The following is a 22,411-nucleotide window of genomic DNA, read 5'->3' as shown; positions in this document are numbered from 1 at the left end:
TCTAAATTTCATATATCCTTTATAATATGACAAGCTTTCCTTGATCCCGAAATGACTTAAGACCTCGCGTTGCGCCAAGCCACGCACGATTTGGGTATAAACAAATAAATTGCCATACTTAGGCGACACCTCAACTTCTCACCCCGCTTACATACATACATACATATATGCTGGCTCATCCTACGAAGTGTGATGTGAGAGCGTGCCGGCAGTATTATAAACTACATTGGATTTTAAAATTGATTAATAATACTGCGACTTACTTATGGCCACAAATCCCAGCTACACTCCCACTCTCTCAGTAGCAATACGACTGAAAGTAGCGAAAAAACAACTGAGTCAAGCAAAAGTGTGTCGACCTACAGCAGAAAAACTTGGTTGAAGCGCAGAAAAATATGCTACACATAATTTATAAAGCTTAGACTGCAGCGGCGCAGCTTAAGACAATACAGTCACTTGCTCTCCCAGCGCTCTAACAGTACTCTAGTGCACATACAGCCACGTGTGTGTGTTTGTGTGCGGCTGTAAGTGAATTTTTGTTGACTTTTTACCGTGCGAGGGAGGGGAGCGAATTGGAGCCTCAGGATTATGAAAAGCTAAAGCTTATATGTTGGCCTGAGAAATTGTGGCAAATTGAAAAATAACAAAACTAACGGCGTAAGAAGCATGAAGAATGTGTTGGGCGGTTAAAGTGGGTGGCTGGGGGAGCTTAAGGGTGACTTTAAGGGTCTAAAAAATAATTTTACGTTTCAGTAATTTGTGAGCGTATAATTTATGATGGAGTGGTGGGTGCATATGCTAAGAAGGTGTTTGAAAAGGGTGTTTGTTTAGTTAAAATGTTATAATGGAGTTGTGGTATTTTTTGTAATGGAAAAAATATCAAAAAAATAAAAAAATAAAATAAAAAAAAATTAAAAATAAAATAAAAAAAAAATAAAATAAAAAAAATAAAAAATAAAATAAAATATAAATTTTTTTTTTAATAAAAAAAAATAAAATAAAATATATTTTTTGTAATAAAAAACAAAATTTTTGTAAATGTAAAAAAAATAAAAAAAAGGTTAAAAAAAAATTAAAAAAAAAATTCAAAGAGATTAAAAAAATTTAATAATAGCAATAAATGAAATGAAGCAATTTTCATTTTTATTTTCGTACAAATATTTTTGTGACTGACTTCTCTTTATCCGTAAAGCCTTTTGAGTGACTTTTGCATATGCTTCACCCACAAATGCTGCTTAAACTATTAATCCTGCAAAAAGTAGAACTTAAACTAGTCAAACTAATGGTTGGAAATATGCAACGATAGCTTGCAACATGCAACCGCTGCGCCTGACATGTCTGTTCATATGCCACATTCAAGGCATTTAAGTAAAATATATCGTTTCAGAAATGTTTTATTGCCTTTACTGCAGCCATTATTATTTGCCACATGTTTTTGAGCGCACTGTGGCAACAGTTGTTGCCGCAAATAGCAAAAAAAATATATCCTTCACTTGCCACATGCACTTATTTAGGCCACATACAGCGGTTGCAACACATTTATCTTGCTTGCCACATGACTTTGATGTGGCAAGCGTGAATTTTTTCACCTACAATTTGCAACTACACACTTAATAAAGACGTTTGTTGGTGGTCGCATGTTGCGCAGGCCATAACCGTTGCACGTTGCACCCTCCTGCACGTTTTTGCCACACCCTGGTGAAGTTGGAGAGAAAGTAGCGCTTACTTGCTACAATGTGTTGCAGATTTTAAGTAATTATATGTATTTTTATACACTTTTTGCTCGCTTGCCCTATTGTATATGCCACATGCCACGCCGTAAGCAGCATGTATTTATGTGTGCAACGTTTTTTGCGTTGTAATTCAATTAAATCACTGCAAAGTGCAACTAATGCCGCATCACCTCCGTTACTTTTGTGCGCAGTCATTGCTTTAATTTCGCAAAGAGCTATTAGCGACATAAAGGTTGCAACAACAATGAAGTGGGGAAAATAAAATCGGCAAGAAACATCAGTGCAGTTATTAATATGTGCTTGCCACACCGCCTTTGCATGCAACAATACCTATAATTCTATAATTTTTGTATTTCCCCTACTTGCCACAATTTCTTTGCTTGCCACACACCCCTACGCTTGCGCCCGCCTCAACTGTGGTGTCATGCCATTAAATATTAATGACATTTTCGCCCTCTTCAAGCCATTCGTTGACTTTCTTCTGCATCATTTAAGCGTTTTCTTTTCAATGTTGTTGTTCCAGCCAATTGTTTTTGTTGCCCCAACGCATTTTCACGCACGGTTTTTATACGCTTGGTCAGATTATGTTAATGGCGGCTGCAACTGCCACTGTGGCAACCTTTCCTACGCACTTACAACTGCTGCAGCGGCGAAAGCAAGAAAGCGCGTGGCAGAAAAACAACAATGCAAAACGCATTACAAGAAAAAATGCCGATTAACCACCCACATGCTTACCGTTACACACCTTCTACTTTCTGCAGTTTTTATTCGACCCCCTCCCGCCTGCTGTTTCGCTTCGCTCTTGGGGACGGTTGACTCACCTCAAAGTTTCTTCACGCAATCTTACGTGCGTGCGCCTTCACTGTGCTACTACCCTTATTCTGCACTTTGTTTTGTATGTGTGTACATTTAGTTGTATGCGTGTAGCGCACGTGACTGCTAAGCTTTTATGACTTTTAATATCTTCGATTTAGTTCCGCGTTACTTTTTAATCTATTTACTACCTTTGCGCGCAAGTTTCTGCATGTCTTCTAAGAAAGTGTATGCATGTATGTATGTATATGTGTGTGTGTCCTGTTGTGTTATTTAATTGAGTACGTTTGTTCTTTTCATAATTTGCTGTGAAAGCATATAGATTTAATTGAGTAAAGTTGCACGTGGGACGGTTAAGGTGGCACAGGTTGCTTGTCAGGGGGGTTGCCAAGGGTGAACGCGAAATTATTTACCTTACCCATTGACAGTATAATTGATATTAATGTCGAAAAGCCTTGGTAGGGTTGAAAGCTTTGTCTTCTTCAAATGTTAAAATTGAGTATACTACAGCCTGGTTTTCTTTTTCCTAAAAAAGCTATATCTAGAATATCTTATATATAAAATAAATATGTATATGTTTCAGGTCTGACAATACTGAAATAACCGTAGTAATGTGCAATGTGGCTTTCAAAAATTTTCATCATCTCTTTTAAACTTTCACAAAGTCATTGCATAATAGTATGATCTGGTGTACTGAGCTTTAGTCATATACTGAGGGGTTTTCTCAGAGGAACTTTAATTTATATGTTAGATTAGTTAAACTGTCTGCTCGTCACGCCATATATAGACCAACTGGTCCTTAATAATGCCAGATGAAGCTTAAGTTTAATTTGAGCTGAAGTATTCATAATAAAATACTTCAACACTTTTTGTGAACTTTAAGAACGACTTGATGATATCTAAATTTGATTCTTCATCTAATCTCTTGAGTTTAGAGAGAGAGGCAGAAAGATGTGAGTTCGAAGTGCATGAGAAGCTGGCTAGCAGGGTTTCGGTACAAAAATTTGATCAGAAGTTATAAATGGCCGGTTCGGTCCGGCTTCTGTAAAGACAGGAGGAAAACCTGATAGCAGATACACAGAGTACACTCGAAATTTGTAGTAACACTTCTCGCACCTGCTAAATGTCGGAAGCAGTGCTGCGACGGACGAAGAAGAACCCGCATCAAAAATCTACCGCGACAACATTGTCGTCCCGCCACTCGACCAAGACGAGGTGAAAACAGCTCTAAGGCGTTTTAAGGACAACAAAGCACCAGGGCCCGATAGATTTCCGGTTGAGCTGATTAAAGCCGCTTTTTACAGCACTGATGGTTGATGCCTATTCGAGGCTATGTCTAAATTTCGTATCCGGAACTTATACGGTTATGCAGAATGACCTTGAGCACAACCATCATCTCTGTTAAAATCGGGAAGAACCTGTCCGAGCCGTTCGATACCAGACGAGGTTTTAGACAGAGTGACTGCCTCTCGTGAATTTTTTCATTATAATGCTGAGAAAAGTGACAAATACCACTTATCTGAACCGCAGGTAGATAGTACCTCAAAAGTACAAGTGTACTAGGGTACGCAGATGAGTACATGTAGGCCTCATACAAAGATCCCTTGCGTATTGGGAACTATGTCACTGTTGGCAGCTATAAGTTTGAAAAGTTAAGGACTTTGTATATCTCGGAACCAGCATAAACCAGAATAGCCATTGCCAACAGGTGCTACTTTGTAAAGATCCCTCTCTCGACGAACAAAAATTACGTTCTATATGTCTCTCATTATTTCAGTCTATGCAGGAAATGGACAATGACGATCCAGATGAACATTGGACAATGACTGGAAGATCCGAGATGAAAAAGATATCTAAATTTGATTCTTCATCTAAGAGTTTAGAGAGAGAGGCAGAAAAGTGCTTGAAGCGTTTGAAAGAATGGCTCTTCGTAAGATCTTTGGGGCCGGCCGCATGAGCAATGAATATTGAAGAAGATGAAACCTAAAACTGAGCTGTATGACTACATGCATATAGTTAAGCGCATAAAAATTCAACAAATTCGTTGGTTTAGTTATGACGTTTGCATGGAAGATGATGTTCCAGCGAAAAGCTCCGTCAACTCAAGACCAATGGAAACAAGTTCGCTCACGCATTCACTGGAAGGACCAAGTGCATAGCGACTTGGAAGTACAACTGTCGTGAACTCGTAAAGCATAGACGCAACTGGCGAAGTTTCGTATCCTCGGCCCAAACCGACCCTCTGTTGTAGTGTTGTAGTGTCAAAAAAGAAGAATCCTTGGAAACCTGAAGATCTTAGATATTTAAGACGAGTTGTAGATAAGACAGGAGAGAAGCATAGTTTTCTATCGACTTAAAATTTTCTCACGACCTTTTTAGATATACTAGTAGTATATATGTATTAGTATAAGCATGTACTATATATAGTACCATAAGCGGAAACTACATTGATGTTTTCCTAGATCTACTTCCATAAAGCAGAGAATTCAACAAACCATAACGGCGAAGAAAGTTATCGAGATATTGGAAAGAATCTCTCTGATACATTCCAAAGGCATTTTTGAGATTTATTTCATTGTTAACTTAGATCAATAACTTTAGAAAAGATATTAAATCTAGTAAACTCCCGAAAGAGGTGTGTCGAAATCACAGCTTAGTAGAAAACAAGCTCGATGACTCAAAGCATATCTTAGAGCCCTTATGAGGGAATTGAAAGTAGTCAGATGTAAAATGAATAAAATAAGTTTAAAATACTAAACTGTGAAATATGGTTTCAAAGAATAATTAATTATTGAAAAAATTATATAATGGGTTGTCAAAAAAGTCTTGCGGTATTTTTATTGAATTTTTTTTTTATTGAAATTGAAATGAATTTTTGATGAATCATGCCCAGCTCTTGACCGATGCTACGGCTGCTACTATGTCGGTCTCTTTCGACCAATTCAGCGATTTTATCGCAATTTTCGACGACAGGCCTTCCGGAGCGTGGCGCATCTTCGACCACCTCTACACCAGAACGAAAACGTTGAAACCATCGTTGTGCGGTGGAAATGAAAACTGTATCGGGTCCATAAACTGCACAAATTTTATTGACGGCTTGAGATGCATTTTTGCCTTTATCGTAGTAGTGCTGTAAAATATGCCGTATTTTCTCTTTATTTTGCTCCATGTTTGCGACGCTATAACTCACGAACGACTTAAAAGAAACAACAATCAATCAAACACGTGTTAGCGCGTGAAATGAGCTATAGCATGACCCGATGCGACGAATAAAACTAGAACTACGCGCTTTCAGCGCCAACTAGCGAAAATACCGCAAGACTTTTTTGACAACCTAATATAATTAAGTGTATAGGTATATTGTGTAGATATTGAACTTTTCTGCATATAGCAGAAGCTTTTTAAAGTTTACTCCTCTTGCTCTTATTAACTCGTCGCCTAGTTCCTCATTACCTTCGACTGCTTGCAACAAAATATTACGTAACTTTTAGCATCATCGCTTTGTTCGGCATCACAACAGGATATTTATCTACTAAAAGCAACAACAACAACAGCAAATCATTTACCTAAAAACAACAACTAATACGAGATGTCAAAAAACTTTATGTTTGGTTGAGCTGTGTTGACAGAAGCTATCCAAAACACGCCTCAAATACATACACACACGCACACATACTCAAAAGTCGTGTATTCAAATGTTGTTGAATCAACAACAACAAACGCGACAAAAACAACAAAATGCAAAGTCAAAAAAGCAAAGCAACAACACTAATTACAAGCTGATTGTTTGCATGTAAACAAGGACGAAGTTGCAGGAAGTGTTATTTACAGACAGACACGCAGGTGAGCATGGAGGTGTGCGCGGCCATAAAGTGTACATTGGCTGATCTGTCGCTGCAGCAATACGTTTGTAAATATATGCGCTTATGCGCATGTGTAATGGATGTGTTTGAAAACGAAAAGCAGACGCGGCAGCGTTAGACAAATGAAAATAATAAAAACAAAAACAAAAAGTACATATATGTATGTATCTTCAAACCGCGCTTATGCGATATACATATGTATATGTAATGTATATAACGTATATATATTTAAAGCATATAAAAAAACTTATTTTTTGTTTGCGCCAGATCTTTTTTTGACTAAATCACTTGGAGCTGAGGTCTTGTTTGAGTTCGAAAGTGCGCAACCACGCCAAAGAAAGGTGAAATTGAATTTGTTTGCTTGCAGTTGCTGCCGCGCGTTAGCTCCCTGCGGCTTGTGGCATGGAATTTTCATTATTTGATTTTTGTGCACAAAAAAAAAAGGTGCAAAAGAAGCTGCTGTTTGAAGTGGCAGTTGATATTTTCCTTACGCTGCTTCCAAACCAACTACCGCGCTGCCGATGCTCATCACTTTGTTTGCAATTAGTTGAAGCACCTTTTGACTGATGATGTGCTTGCATGGAAATTATTTACTTTCGCATATAAAGAGTTCATTTCTTCAAACAGTTCGCCTTTACTTCAAGTGAACTTTGTGGGTTTGAAAGAGACTACAAAAGATGTTGACATTGAATCATTTTTTGGGAAAGGTGGTTAAAGGTGATTTTTGTATCATCAGCTGGCTCTTCTGTATTATTTTGGTAGCAGGGTTGCCACCTGTGGAAGTGATATACTTCTACATTCTCTTTAAGAAATTGAGTAATTTTTAAATAATTTATCTAGAAATCGAGTTTTTTCATGCTTCTTTTTCTCTTTTTTTCAACGTGGTTTCGCATTGTTAACACCATCCTAAATGTGGGCAACATTTTGTGTTTGTGTAGGAAATTCAAATCGTAGATGATTTCTTCTTCTCACTTTTAAGACTTTTATCTAATTTTAATAATGGTTTTTTATTTTTTTGATTTATTGAAATAAATATAGGTTAGTAGAGTGGATGTCAGCAGACGCATCCAAGCCTTTAGGAGGCCCATTCTGCAACCATTAGCACTAATATCCCCTTATCTCTTCACTTTATTATGTGCTCTTTGAATCACTCTTTGCTTCTGATGTAAACTCATAAACTCTGATAGTTTGTCAAGAAACTCTCGAACGATAGTTGCGATTCTCTTCCTTTACAAGGCTTCGCGTAGAAGATGTTCTATAGTATTCTCTTCTTCTACCTCTTGTCAGCTTCTACAATAATCATTGTTTAGTGTTCTCAGTTATCACTCCTATTAGAGTTTCGCTGTCACCTCTTTTAAACTTTATTAGTCGGAGAGTGCGCCCCGTATATCATTCATGCCACCTTTCCCTGCTTGTTGAGCTAGTTAAGTATTGACTCCACCAATACCCAGCTATTTGTAACATGCTTTTCGATTAAATATCCACAAGTAGCCATTGATATACAAATTCCCTCTTTTACGAGGTCTAATATTAGGCTGGTGCCTGTCCTGGCTAGTTCACATTTCATCCCGGAAATCACAACATTACCAAAAGATCAAGGCATTGCTATCACTATCTTTAATGAAACTCTAAGGGGCTATAGGCTTATATCATGGCTATGTTCCTTGCTGTGAGTACACTCTTTGTCTTAACAAGAAATCTTTCTTTAATTGCTGTGATCTCTTGTTAGAAAACACGCAATTTTGCTGAAACAACACTGCCTTCCACTCGATAATCCAGTTCCGAAATATTCCTATAAATGCTTATCCCTCTGTCCCCGTCTCCGTCTCCGTCTCCGTCCCCTCACCCCTTTCCCACTCTTTTCTGGCAATATTAGGGAACAAGTTAAATTCTAAAGGATTTTGAAAATCTGTGTTATTGTGTAAAAATGGGGACTTGCCATGTAAACTAGAATGTCCTTATTACGGCGGACTAATAGGGAGGAGGCTTATCCTATATATTCCTAAATGTAGACTACGTATTTCGTATTACAGAAGAAGACGCAGACTCATAACTCAAAAACGTTGCCTACATTTAGGCACATGTTCAAAAAATTATGTAACAGTACGGTTATAGTAAATCCGAACACACTTCCATTCATATCATATTGGCTCGCTTTTAGGTTTCAGTAGAGTTTTTGGCCATTGAAGGATAGGATGCATCATTTGATGATAAATTCAAAAATTGCTAACTCTATTGAAAATAAATTGCTTTCTAATTCTCAAACAGTTTTTTTTCAACTTCACCTCCTCATAAATCCCCTATCAGCTTGCCTTCAAGCATTTTATACCATACAAAATTCAGCATTGCCACTAAAGTGTTGCAGATGCCAACATACAAGCTGGCTTGCTGCAGCGTTGCACTCAATCCGTCAACCAGTCACTTACTCATGCCGTACAGTGTACTCCTTTAATGCAGTCACTTTGATGGCAATAAATCGCTGCGAGGCCTTCACGCCTTTCATTTAATTCGCGAGCCTGCATTTCCCAGCCGTGGCTAAGTACTCGTCAACGCCCGGTTGCCTGGGTGCCGAACGGCAGGGAACCATGCTCTCGTACAGGTATTGTGAACATGGGATGAATGGACTATGTTAAAATCGATGCCACTCTTGGTCAATTGATTTATTGGCTTTTTGTGTTAATTGGCCGCCACTAATTAATTAATGCGTCAGCAGCATCTTCAAAAGCCCGCACAAAGGAAAGGTGGACGCTTGAACAAGTTTTTATTTTTTTTTGTGTTGCTGCTGCTGCTTTTCACTGCTGTTTATCATTGCTTTATGCATTCGTTTACAATATCGCTGCCTTTTTGTGCAGCTTGCACAGCTGTGATTGTGTGTGTGTATGCTGGCAGTTCCGCCGGCGCCTCTTTTCGCGCCAATCACTCAGTTTTATTGCATTTCTGCAATAACGGTATTTTGTTGGCGGTGCGCAAAGTAAACAAGCCGATGTGCAGAAATATTTAGATTATTGCGGAATGTGCAAATAAATTCGACATTCATTACACGTGCCTTGGCGTGTCTGCGAAAAATTTATGTGCCCTTTAAATGCAGAAATAATTTCAAACTGAAATATATGTATGTATATGTTTTATTTTTGGAAAAAATTTTGCAGGGTTTTAAAACTCAGAATAAAGTAAATTGGAGGATATGCGATACCAAAGATCAAATATCTTTTGCCGCAGAGAGAATTAAAAGGTACTAGAACAACAAAACCGTCTTCCATCTACTAACTAAAAGAAACTTACATCAGAATGTCAGTTACTGAAAAATAAATTGTATTAGTATAAGTGAAGAGTACAGTATTCCGATTTACACTAAAACAAGACAGAAATCCATATTCATTTAAAAGTTCTTGGTTTGATTGATATTGAAAGATACGTACTTGAAGAATAGGTTTGAAAGTACAAGTAGTGAAAAGAAAGAAATATCATCTAATTAAATTTGACCCGGACTGATCAATTTAACCTGTGCGCAAAAACCGAAAATTACAAAAAAATTTTCCTATATATTTATATAGTCTTATTTTATCTTTCTGTGAACTTTGCAAAATGTTTGTTTAGTGATTTTTACCATGGAAAAAAATTAATCCACGAGTTTGCTTGAAATTTTGGGTTTCCAATGGAATCCCGGAATCTCAGAAGTATTTTGGAGAGTCTGCTTGAAGTATTTGAATGGAACAAAGTATTCAGTGAAGGCCGTGAAGTCATTGCAAAGTTGCCTCAGTTAAAAAAACAATGCTTGGAAATCGTCGTTTTGACGACAGAGAGATAGCATAGGATCGCAACATCTCTTATGGATCGAATCAATTAGTTTCTGTTAATGTTTTGGGTATGAAGCGTATCACGGCTAGACTCCTACCCAAAGATCTGAATCTTTAGCAAAATCGACGGCTCTATTCGCAAAGGCATATCTGAGAACCATGTGTGCATCAAAAGCATCTCTACTAACAGGACGTGGATTTATAAATGTTATCCAGAAACTGTCTGTTAATATAATGAATGGCGCTCCAAAAATAAGCCGAAACTGAATAAATCAAAATTTGGTACTAAAGGCCATCTTAGCAGGGGCTTACACCAAGAGTATTGAGCTGGCATGCTTGTATTCGCTCAAGATTTGTATTAAGGTGGATATGTTTTTTTTTCAGTTCGGGTCAAATTTGATCAGTTTTATGTTATTTTTTCAGTCTGGGTCAAATTTGATCAGATGTATGCTGGTTATATAGGAGCCTTGGTACCCATTGTTGGCCATTTCAACAGAGCCTTACACCCAGTGTATTGAGCTGGCATGGTTTTATTGGCTCAAGATTTGTATTAGGGTGAAAATGTTTTTTTTTTCAACTCGAGTCAAAGTGTATAAGTTGTATGTTTTTTTCAGTCCGGGTCAAATTTGATCAGTTGTATGTTTGTTTCAGTCCGGGTCAAATTTGATCGGTTGTATGTTTTTTTCAGTTCGGGTCAAATTTGATCAGATGTATGCTGGTTATATAGGAGTCTTGGTGCTCATTGCTGAAGCCGATTAGCCCGCTTTTGCATCGGCTGTCAATCTTGTGGTCAGCAAGGAGAGCCCATTGATTCGAAATTACTCTCTTTAGCAAATTAGTTAAAAACTCAAGGCATTTTTTCGATAATGCATACATGGTCATATCCGAGTTTGTGGCATTACACAATCTAATATAATTTTAAATTTTTCGATAGGAAATTTCAGCTGACATATCAATATAACCTATAAGTACTTAAATATGAAGGTAAACAATAATTTATTGGAAAACAGGATCCCGACACCTAAGAAAGTTCCTTAAAAATTCTAGAGAAGCTATTTAAACTAAAAAAAACTAAGAAAAGTCAAGTTTGAACATATTTTTTTAAACAACATAAAGTAAATTTTTTTTGTCAAAAACCACTTATTTTTCAATTTATGAAAAAATTGTAAAATTTTTAAATCTTTTTTGGAATTTTTTTAGTTTAACTAGAAGATACATTATTAAAAAATATGAATCTCTTTGAATTTTTTGTTTCCGACAGAAATTGCGACCTGCATCCTGCCCGCCGTCCGACAAATGCATATGCGAGATGCATCGGGCAATTGCTTCCCAAAGGCAGAGTATCAAAGATTTCGTTTCCAAAAAATTTATGAATGAGTTTTAAACATATGACTATAAACTCTAAAAATTTCGCTTTAATTAATTATTTCTTTCCTTCCCAAAAACCCCCACAAAAACGATTTTTATAAGCCTCTAAATCAGGCACCCCCTTAATATGGCTAGTTGAAACTTAGGAGAGGAGGGAGGAGATTCGTATACGGAATCGATAACACAAGAGCGTGAAATTTTGAAAAGCTTTAAGGAGTTTAAAAAAAATATTTTTCTAACTCAAGAATATTGAAATTGGAAAAACTTCAGTAAGCCACTTTTGGAAGAAAAAAAATCTTCGTTTTCATGCAAATTCTTTTCCTATATTTTTCAATTAGTTTTCGCATAAACAGTGGCAACACACAAGTGCAAACTACTTTATTTTAGCTGAAAATCGCTTGAGTAAACCGAAAGTTTCTGCGAACTCTCACAAGCGAATCGGCGTAATGAAAACTTTCACACTTTTCGCAAAAAGTTTATTTATGAAATAACCTTGAAAGGCAATTCCAGTTAATGAAGCCATTTCCATTTTCCAAAAATAATGAAAACAATAACAAAAATCGCACACAAATTTGTAGTTTGAGAGGAAGAGGAAAATAAAAAAAAAAATTGCAAAAATTCGAATTTATGTTGGAACAATACGAATTTATAGCAAAATTCTATAAACAAACAAGTGAGATTGGTGGATTACTCATTGCAAGTGCGATTTTATATATTTATGTACTTATGTGCTTGTGTTTACTTATGTACATACATATATGTATGTTCATTTATGCATGTTCACGCTCTTAAGTTTGATTGTCTGTTTACACAAGCAAGTGAGATTTTCCAAATTTTCAAGCTAAAAGCCAAATATTAGCGATAATCCTAAAACGCTGATGGTTAAAATAACAAGCTGCAGGAAGCCAAGAATAATAGACGAAAATCAATTGAGCGAGTTAAAAATAGAAATTGCTAAGCTTTTTATTGCGCATGAAGGTTGTGCGGAAGATTTTCGGGAATTTTGAAATTTTTAGACAAATATGGGAAATTTTGTTGGAAACTCAGAACAAAAATTATTAAATCAAAATTGTAAGCAACTTTGTGGCGCTGCAAAATACTGTTACGTAAATAAACCAATATTCAATAAGCAAAATTTTCGCTTGAAATTTTGACTTTAAAGGTTACCGTTTTTGCTTTAAGACATTTCAAGTGCTTACCAAAGTGTGTTGTAAAGTTTGTAGAATTTGCAATTTTGGGTTTGTTTATAGTGGCGTAGGGAAGTACAGAGTAAAATAGGGGCATCTTAAATTGTATGCAATCCATGTAAGAGCAACTGCAAAATTTCTTCCATTTTCCTGAAACACATCTGTTGATTGAAATCTTGCTTTTGCTGACGTGATTTCTTTTAAATCAGCTAAATTTAGTGGCACTTGAATTCGCAATTCGGCGAAATGTAAATTTATAATTTTAAATACAAAAGCTGAATGCGAAATTTCAATTGTTTGGCAGCGAATGGCAACAAATTTTCCTTTTTTGGTTATGATTAAGAATCCAATGAAGGCGAGTAGATACCATATATGTACACATGAGCACTGTGAAAAAGAAGTTATGGGAACCTATATACTTTTAAGCGGAAAGTTGTCAAACAATCTTCGATCCAAACATATCCAGTTTCTAACTCTAGGGTAAAGAAAACAGTTAAAGGACTCAAAGGCTTAGGGAATCCTCCCATTAGTCGACAGTAACAAGGGTTTCGTAAAAGTTAGTGAAAAAATTTCTTGATCTCTCCTATTTCACATTAAACCTGCAATGAGTTCAGGGGCATAGTGATATCTTTGAGAACTGTGAAGTAGATGAACTCATCCCTACAATGAGGCTCCTTATAATATGGTATATATATGTCTCTAGCTACTTGCAGATATTTAATCGACAAACATGTTAGAAAAATAGCCGAGTCTCGGTGAAACGAATCCCTGATTTGCTCAAATAGCAGGAAAACGGGGATTGAGTTGACTATTAAAATATAAAAGAAATGATATAAGTACTCTAATAGCAGTACTAACAGGTCATTGTGTAATAGGCAGAGATCCCAGTAAACTGGGAACGCCATATAACGACTATTGTGGAAGTTGTTAGGAGGTAGAAGACGAGGAGACAATTAAAGCTTTGCTATGCGATTGTAAGGCTTTATATAGGAAAGTAATAATATCTATCGGTCGAGGAATTCTTGACGACATCTCGGAAGATGCGCAGATAAAACTTTTCGTACTGATGAACTTTAATGATGATTTTAATGGATTTGATAAAATGTCTTATTGTTTTCTATGCTAACTGCCCAATATCTTTTAAGTTCGAACATTGGGGCTGGACATTTACAAAGGTAATGTTCTAGCGTTTCAACATCCCCTGTACATGCTTTGCATTTGGTCGATTCTACTTTACCAAGTGCCTGAAGGTAGGATCTTAAAGGTATATGCTCCATAATGATCCCTACAATGTTGTTTAGTTTCCAATTATCTAAAAGACCCAAAACTTTTGTGTCCCAAAACCTGAGATGTTCCTTTAGAAACTATTGCTTCAAGCCACATTTAAAGAAACTGAGATGTCAAAATTAGTTAAAAGGAATTACTTCTAATAGAAATCTCATCGCCGACGGCTTGGATTCCAAAAGTGAAGACAAAACTCCAGGCCGAGAAATATCTACGTTGCTATATAGAATATCATATTTATTGACTTGCTGTGGTTCGTTTAGTCAGGATGGGTGTGATTGTCTTATCGCTAGAGATTCGGAACTTCTTAGAAGCTTTAATGCGAGCTTAATATTTTTGAATAGTCAGGCGTACAAAACTTAGATGATCCGAATTCGTTGCCTATAAAATTTTTTTGCGTAGTTGTTCTATATAGCCGGTCCTGAAAAGGACTTGTGTAAAATTTCAAATCGATATCTCAAAAACTGACGGATTGGTTAAAATATATAGAGGGACCGATAGACGGATATGGATAAATCGACTTAGCTCGTCGCTCTGATTATTTAAATATATAGACTTGAAGACCCTTTAAAGTTTTCTTCTATTCAGTGTGTAAACACAGTTACAATCTTTCACAATTTTTTCTTGTTTTAAGGATAGTTGCTCGAACTCGGTCTGGAAATGACATAAGGGTAGTTTCCGAAATTAACTTTAATTTCTAAAATATATCGGTTATTTCTGAAGTTGCTGTAAATTAAACCAAAATAAGTGAAAGGCACTATATTAATTATATAAGATCTGAACAAAAAAGTTTTTGGTAAAAATATATCAAATACCGCTATTTATCAATATCGGTTTCATAATTTTTTTCTGATTCAACCTATTACTTCCAAATCACGGACCCAATATGAATTAATATTTTGCAGAAGATGACATACATACATTCATTTAAAGGACCCACATGCTTAACCCTGCGGCGGTGGCATGCACCACGCATACAGTAAAATTTCATTGAGTGCTCTGCAATGAGGTGGTAAAAAATTTAAAAACTCCACCAAAACACTAAAATCGTTCATAAAAAATTTAGTGGCATTGAGTGCTGGCGAAATTCGCAAAAACCGCAACTGTAACTTTTAATGGACGCATTTAAAAAGCGCTGAAAAAATGCAAAGGGCGCAAAAAATTTAAAACAAAAGCTGCAAGGCAACCGAATTCAGACATATAGTACATACACGTTGTGTAACGCACTAAAAATGACCGTAAAATCAACAGTTGGCCGTCCCGAATTTTAGTATCGTTTTAAATTTAAACGCTCGCAAACTGGATTTTTTTGTGGTGTTGTTGGTGTACTGGAATCTTTTTTTTGCTTCCGATACGCTTTCGTGGCGGTTTTTAATTGAGTGTTACATTTCTGCGTACTTTTTGTTGTTGTTACTTTGCTTTGTCACCCTTCCGTCGTCAGCAGCAGTTGTAAATACCTATATGTATGCGGCTGTTTTTGTTGTTTTGCTGCAAGTTTTATTTTTTTAGTTAAAAATTTACGATTGTGCTGTGCGAAATTAATTTCATATCGATAAAAATTTGAGTTGTGGCTTAAAAAATTAAAATTTTGTGGCCTTGTGTACCATTGTACTGCGATTACATTGTTGTTAAATCATTGTTGTTGTTGTGCTGTTGTTTTCTGCTGTCTGTTTGATTACGCCGGATTAACGTAACAACTTGGCGCGTTTCAAATTTACGATTGTCGCTGCGCTGATTTGTTACTCGACCTCTAAAAAAGTGATCCCGAAATAAAAACGGCAGACTCACTAAAATTTACGCGAAATTCGGTAGAAAGTCTTACTAACTTAAAGGTGATTCATTTGCTTACTAGCGGGAGTTTAATTTTTATTCTTTTTTTTATCACGTAAGGAAATTTCTTAATGAAGAGAAAGCTCCATCGATGATACCTACGGTGGTTCTTGGAAAATTATTTCAGCAGTTTGACTACAAAGCATTTTCGTCACAAAAATGCCGTTGATGACTAAGGGGTGTATAACTTTTTTTATTTTCGAATTAGTAAAATGTCTGAATAATAAATAATAAAAAAGTTTTCAAATAAATTCGCAAAACAAAATTTAGACCATTCGCTCCAATTCAATGTCTTTCTGAGAAACCTACAGATGCACTTACATTGTTATCAGTATTGGAGCTTGTAAATTAATTTATTGAATCTTGATTTGATCCCTCATTTGTTTTATTCGCCGAAGTTTCTCCATTATTTAAGGCTATGCTTGAAATAATATTAGTCTTGGCTTAAATATTAAAAATATGATTTTTCTGTCTCAAATCTTGGTATCAATCCATGCCGATGGTCTATGTGAGTTCTGAAAATTCGTTGAAATCTGTATATTTGATATCGAATAGAAACAGTCTTACTTGTATTAGATCGTTCTCCTTCTTCCTTTCGATGAAGAATTCTCTTCGACTGGTTTAATATCTCGAAAATAGTATTTTCGTTTTTTATATCTCAGGAGATAAGATAAATAGATCAGGATTACAACGCGACCTTAGGTCAATTGTGCCCTCTCCTAAGTCACAATGACCCTCATAGACCCAGCAATTTGATAAATTCCAATATACTGCATGGTGCTAATGAGGCGATATGATCTTTAATTGGAGACATGGATTCTAGGGCCTTTATTCTGCGTCTACAGACTGCTTTGCAATTAGTTAGTATTCTGGAGTTTCAAGCTTCCTTTCGCAGAACCGGAATATTGCGGAAGAAGCTAGGCTCATGTTATATATGTAAGTGCTTCTTACAATGGCCAATATTGAATGCGACAAGTAGCCTGAGTTTGTCCCTAGGCAGGTTAATTGGATATTTAAAATACAAATTTGGCATGTATTGTTGCCAATACCTCTCTCTACTCCTTCTTCCTTGCGGAGCAGTTCCTTTATGAACCATGTTAATGTATGCTGCGGAGCGGGCGAGCTCATCAGCCAGTTCATTCCCTATATACTATGTAGGTGCACTTGGTTACGTTCCTCTAGACTATTCAATCGTTCTCTATACTCCCGAAACCTCAGAAAAAAATATAATCGGATAATTAAAACATATGTAAGCCTTAGAAATAAAATTTAATTTATTAATACAATGGTTATATTTTTACCACTGTACGGTGTACGGTTAGATAGTAGGGCGACTATATTAACCTAGACCTCGCTGATCGTACGCTCAACACTAGTGAAGAGATGTCTCTAATTTTTAATTCTGGCATCAAGTTACTTCATGATTAAACAGTTTAAATGTAAGGCGGCAGTGAATTGCCGAAAACAGCAGAGCTTAAGAGCTTACTAGATCGGGCACTTCAGTCTCACAAGCTGCAGAATGAGAACTGCTAGGAACACCAATATATTCTTGCGGCTTACTACTGGATGGATGGATCTGTGCAATCACAAGTTCCTTCTAGTCCAGGGTAAATCATAGGAAGTCAAGTGAGTTCCCCTTCCTTAACATTCTCGTTCCTATGGTTATAGGAGTTCTAACTGGACATTGCACGATCGTTATTCATGTGGTTAGACTGTAAATTTTACTTCAAATAAAATCACCTCAACACCTCCTTCTCGAAATGTCCTGCAATTGTAATCAAAGCTAAAATACCTCGAATTTCATACTTTTAAACATCCAGGTGAAATAGTGGAACTTGAAATAAATACTTAAGCAGAATTTTAATATATTTAAAACGTTTTGTCCCACTACAGGAATACTTATTTGGGAGAACAGTCATCTTAAATAACTAGCCTAGTAAAATGGTGCAGAGATAAGGGAATCATACTCGTAAATAAAGCAGTATGTTGTCTCAATTTTACCCAAAACATCTTTAACATTTTTGGCTCCTTAGATAACTTTCTACCATTTCACATTTTGATTGATTTCAGTAAGAGAACTCAGTTTTTGCCGGACAGAAAAAAATGTCACGTCTCCAAAGCAAGCAGAGACAGTAGAAATCTCATCAGTAGAGACTGACTATTTTTAGTAATGAATGAAAAGTATGGCGAGCAATAAGTATACATTTATATATTGTGACAAAAATGCACCCGGAAATTGTAACAAGTGGTACGAAGCTTTCAATAACGATGACATTCCTCATCCTGGGCGACCTTCGACTTCAACTAATGAAAATATTATAAAAGCGAGGGATATGGTGCTTGAAAATCGTCAGACAAGTGAGAGATGGCAAGAGAGCTCGACATCTCTCGCAAGTCCGATCGCATCGAGTCTAGATTATGACCGAATTTAAAGCCAAAAACGCAATGAATTTGGCTCCGTGGGATTTTATCTTGTCCACTGAACTGAAATTGTCGCTCCGTGGAACCCGTTTTCAGTCGATCGAGGAAATAAAACAAAATTTGCTGAAGGAGCTAAAGAAAGTACATATGAAAAGTGTTTCGAGGGGATTACGTTGAAGGTGACAAAATAAATATTTATTTGCAATTTCCGAGTAATTTTTTGTCACAATGTATAATCATTCTTCTAATAAGTGTCCATACCCCGAAACAAGTCGAAAAGATTAGTATCAAATCAGCCAACAGAAACTTGAAAGTCAAAGGTTCAACAAGCTACTAACTGCTAATTTGCATTCACACTTTTAGCACTTTGCCCTCAAAAATTACAGACAGGCGAGCAGAAATGAGAATACCAAAGAACATATATATGTATATGTATATGCAAACAGCTGGTCTGATGTATTGTAAACCAAAGTAACGAAATCGTAAGGCCATTAATTTCGTTAAATATGCTAACTAGAATGACTTAGAACCAGAAGAGAACACGCAATCACAGCAACAAAAGCAAAAATCAAAAGCAATAACCACCAACACCGCAATCACAAAGCATTGCAGCCTCGAGCGTTGTAAACACAAAAGCTCAAATGGAAACAGTATAAAACGAAAAATAAAAATTAAAGTTGAAATACCTGCAAGTTGAAAGACAATTGTGCTGCACGTTGCAGTTGCGTACATCCAACAACAGCAAATGACAACGGCTAATGAACTACAACAGCTGGCAATGTGCAAAAGTCAAAATAAACATTGGCAAGCCTGGCAAAAGCCAACGGAGCGCTGCACTGTTGCAAGTATTTGCATATTCACCTTCATGCATATACGTGTATGTGTGTGTATGCTTGGCAGTCTTGCTGTGAGATTGCAATCGTCAACAGTTGCTTTGTAGTTGCTTTTTGGGTGCGTATGGCACGTTTTTGCCTATAAGTGATTGCTTTGCTGGACAAGCCACACACCCCCCACCCACACATTAACACAATACCCACCCAAATATACGCACAAACACACAGATACGTTTGCATTACAGCGCCGCTTGCAAATAATTCAAAATTGCCTGTTGCACGGCTTTAACGGCCAGTAGTTACTCATACGCCATGTGTTACAGTTTGACTTGCTCTCATTTTTGCCATGCTTTTGTTGTATTTTTAGCGCATTTTCCACCAGTTCGCATTTCAATACTTTTGTTTATTATTTCAACCATTGTTGCTGCTCCTACTTCTAAATTTAGTTTTTCTTTTTAACTCTATTTTGCTGTCTTCAGTCATTATTAGCTCGTTTGCTTTGCCAATAAGCGACTTTGTTTGCTTTGCAAAGATCAATTGTTGCCCATAAATTAGTTCTTTGTGCCTGAGTTAGTGTTTAGTTGCTTCCATTGCAGTGGTAAAGTAGAATTTATCTGACGTAAATTGACCTTGGAATGTGTGAAAGTTGTTGTTTATGCCCTCGCTGCGATTTGGATGATTGAAAGCATAATTTAGTGTTGCAGCAAGTGGTGAAAGTATAGAAGGAGTGAATACAAATTGCTGTTTATCTCATTATTAGAGATTGTGGATATTTCAAAAGGCTTAGAAGTTACTGTACTATATATTGGAGTAGAAACTAGACATGGTGCTTTTCAGTCGATAAATTGTCATCTTCAAATTGGTTTATATTGTTTTTGCTTATCGATAAATCGCTACATATGTGTGTCCTTACATGGTAAACATTACGTTTCATTACCTTTATCAATATGTAAAAATGGGTGGAATCGCCTCCATTATATTTATATGTCTATAAAGACAATACAGCAAGTCTGCTTGTGGTTCAAAAATTGGATAAGGGTTGTGAAAGGTCATGCCTTAGAAACTCTTCGACCGTAACAAAATTTAAAAAATATGTGAAACCTCAGGAGTTAACAAGGATGTCGGAAATAAATACTCCATAAATACGTATAGGGCATCTAACATGTGGCAACTCACATCTAAAAATGGTCGAAATCGGTTCATGTCTTCTCTAGTTTCGGTATATGTACTTATTGAATACGTGGTTGCAGTGCTGTCGGCTGACTTTATACCGAAAATATCATTAATGAAAATAGGTGTATATGAAGTGGTTACATTTTTCGCCTTTTTTCTCCTACGCCTGATAACCATATTACTATTCGCTTTTCGTATTTCCGTATGTCTGATTATTTTGTACTGATAGTTACTGATAGAGCGGAATGAAACGCTGGTATGGAAAACTTTTTCATTCGACGAGTTATCTTCACGAATTTTAATATAAAATATTTTCCAATCTAATGTTACAATCTCCAAACAAATTGTTTAAATCGCTACAATGAAGTACATACGATGCCATTATGTTTGCAAGTCCAGGTGTTGAACCCAATTTTCGACGGGTTTCAAGCATAAATCGGCCGATACTGTTCGATATTTCTCGTTCGATAGTCGTACGAAGTTCATCAATCGTCGCTATAGACTTGACGTAGCTCCACAGAAAATAGTCTAACGACGTCAAATCGCACGACAGAGGCGGCCAACTGACTGGGCCATTTCGTGAGATAACAAGTTCAACAAACTTGGTTTTCAATAAATCGATTGTGACATTCGCTGTGTGGCTGGTGGCGCTGTCCTGTTGAAACCACATATTGTCCAAGTCTACGTCATCCACCTCGGGCCAAAAATATTCGGTTATCATTGAGCGGTAACGATTCCCATTCACAGTAACGTGCTGGTCTTGATCTTCACAGAAGAACCACGGCCCAATGACGCCGCCGGCCTATAAACCGTACTAAACCGTAATTTTTTCGGTTGCAATGGTGACTCATGGAGTACGTATGGTTTTCTGCTTGACCAATAACGCATATTTTGCTTATTGACGAAGCCATTCAGCCAGAAAGCAGCCTCATCGTTGAAAATGATTTTTTGATGAAAATCCGAATAATTTTCAAGTTGTTGCTCAGCCCAATTCACGAACATACGACGATTCTGGTAGTCAACTGACTTCAGTTCTTGGGTCAATTTGATCTTGTAGGGATGTAGGCCAAAATATTTTTGCAAAATTCGCCACAACGACGTCACAGAGATGTCTAATGCTTGTGAACGACGTGTGACAGACCGTTTTGGGTCCACCTCAATTCATGCGCCAGCGACAGCAATATTCTCGACACTACGGGCACTTCTTTGTCTCACTGGCACGGGAACATTTTGTACTGTGCCTGTGGATTCAAATTTTTCCACTAGACGCTTAATTATTGATCTGACAGGACGATTATGACGACCATAAATTGAACGGGGCGACCACTGACTCCAATTTCGGTAGTAAATTCTAATAATTTCGACTCGCTGTTGAATCGTATATACTTCCATGATGAAATGACAGACCTCACTGAAGAGAAATGTCAAAAGGGCGGGAAAATGGCGTCGTTTGCTGTCCCTATTGGTCTACTTTTTTAGCGTCGCTATTGAAAAACCTGCCTATCTACCTTTAGAACAATCAGATTTAATTTAAATGTTATTTTAATATATTAGTTATTAAGATAGTATGTTTTTTCTTCCATTAGCTTTATCAAACTTAATAAAAATATTTACGAAATTATTTTTTGTCCCTAAATCAGACACTTGAAACCGAATACCCACAGCGATTCTTATCTGTGCCCTTTACATATTGTTTGTTATTGTTGTATATATATATATGTATGTAAATTTTTTCGATTTAATTTCTCTTGTTGCTAATGAATAATTTAATGTGCAGCAAATTTATGTCACACAACTCGGGCGGCAGTCGCCAAAAGTCTTCCTCCAAACACTTATCTCATTCACTTAATCACAAATTAATTAATAGTTGCTAAAAAGCTACGAAATTCCGCAGATAAAGAACGACCTGTTTCAACTTCCATTATTTTACGAGTGTTAAATTGATTTCTATTGGTAATTTTCATAAGCGCAAGCGCATCAGTTTGTAAAACATAAAAAATATATGTAAATAAAAATCAGCTATGAGTTCATTGAAGAAGCACGCAACAAAACAGAAAAAAGGCTAAGTGGCCAGACTTATGCATATTTATGACATGTAAATATGTATTT

The 22,411-nt window shown here is 36.5% G+C and overlaps 1 protein-coding gene across 2 annotated transcripts in view; it reads right to left on the bottom strand.

Moving 5' to 3' along the window:
* Positions 1-22,411, bottom strand: part of LOC126758269 (netrin-A) — a 219,680-nt gene that overhangs the window by 46,598 nt on the left and 150,671 nt on the right. The window lies entirely within an intron of this gene.

This window comes from Bactrocera neohumeralis, chromosome 5, assembly GCF_024586455.1.
Source record: "Bactrocera neohumeralis isolate Rockhampton chromosome 5, APGP_CSIRO_Bneo_wtdbg2-racon-allhic-juicebox.fasta_v2, whole genome shotgun sequence".
Classification (NCBI taxonomy): Eukaryota; Metazoa; Arthropoda; class Insecta; order Diptera; family Tephritidae; genus Bactrocera; species Bactrocera neohumeralis.
The sequence above is the reverse complement of the archived record's forward strand: the minus strand, read 5'-3'. Positions and strand labels throughout refer to the sequence as shown.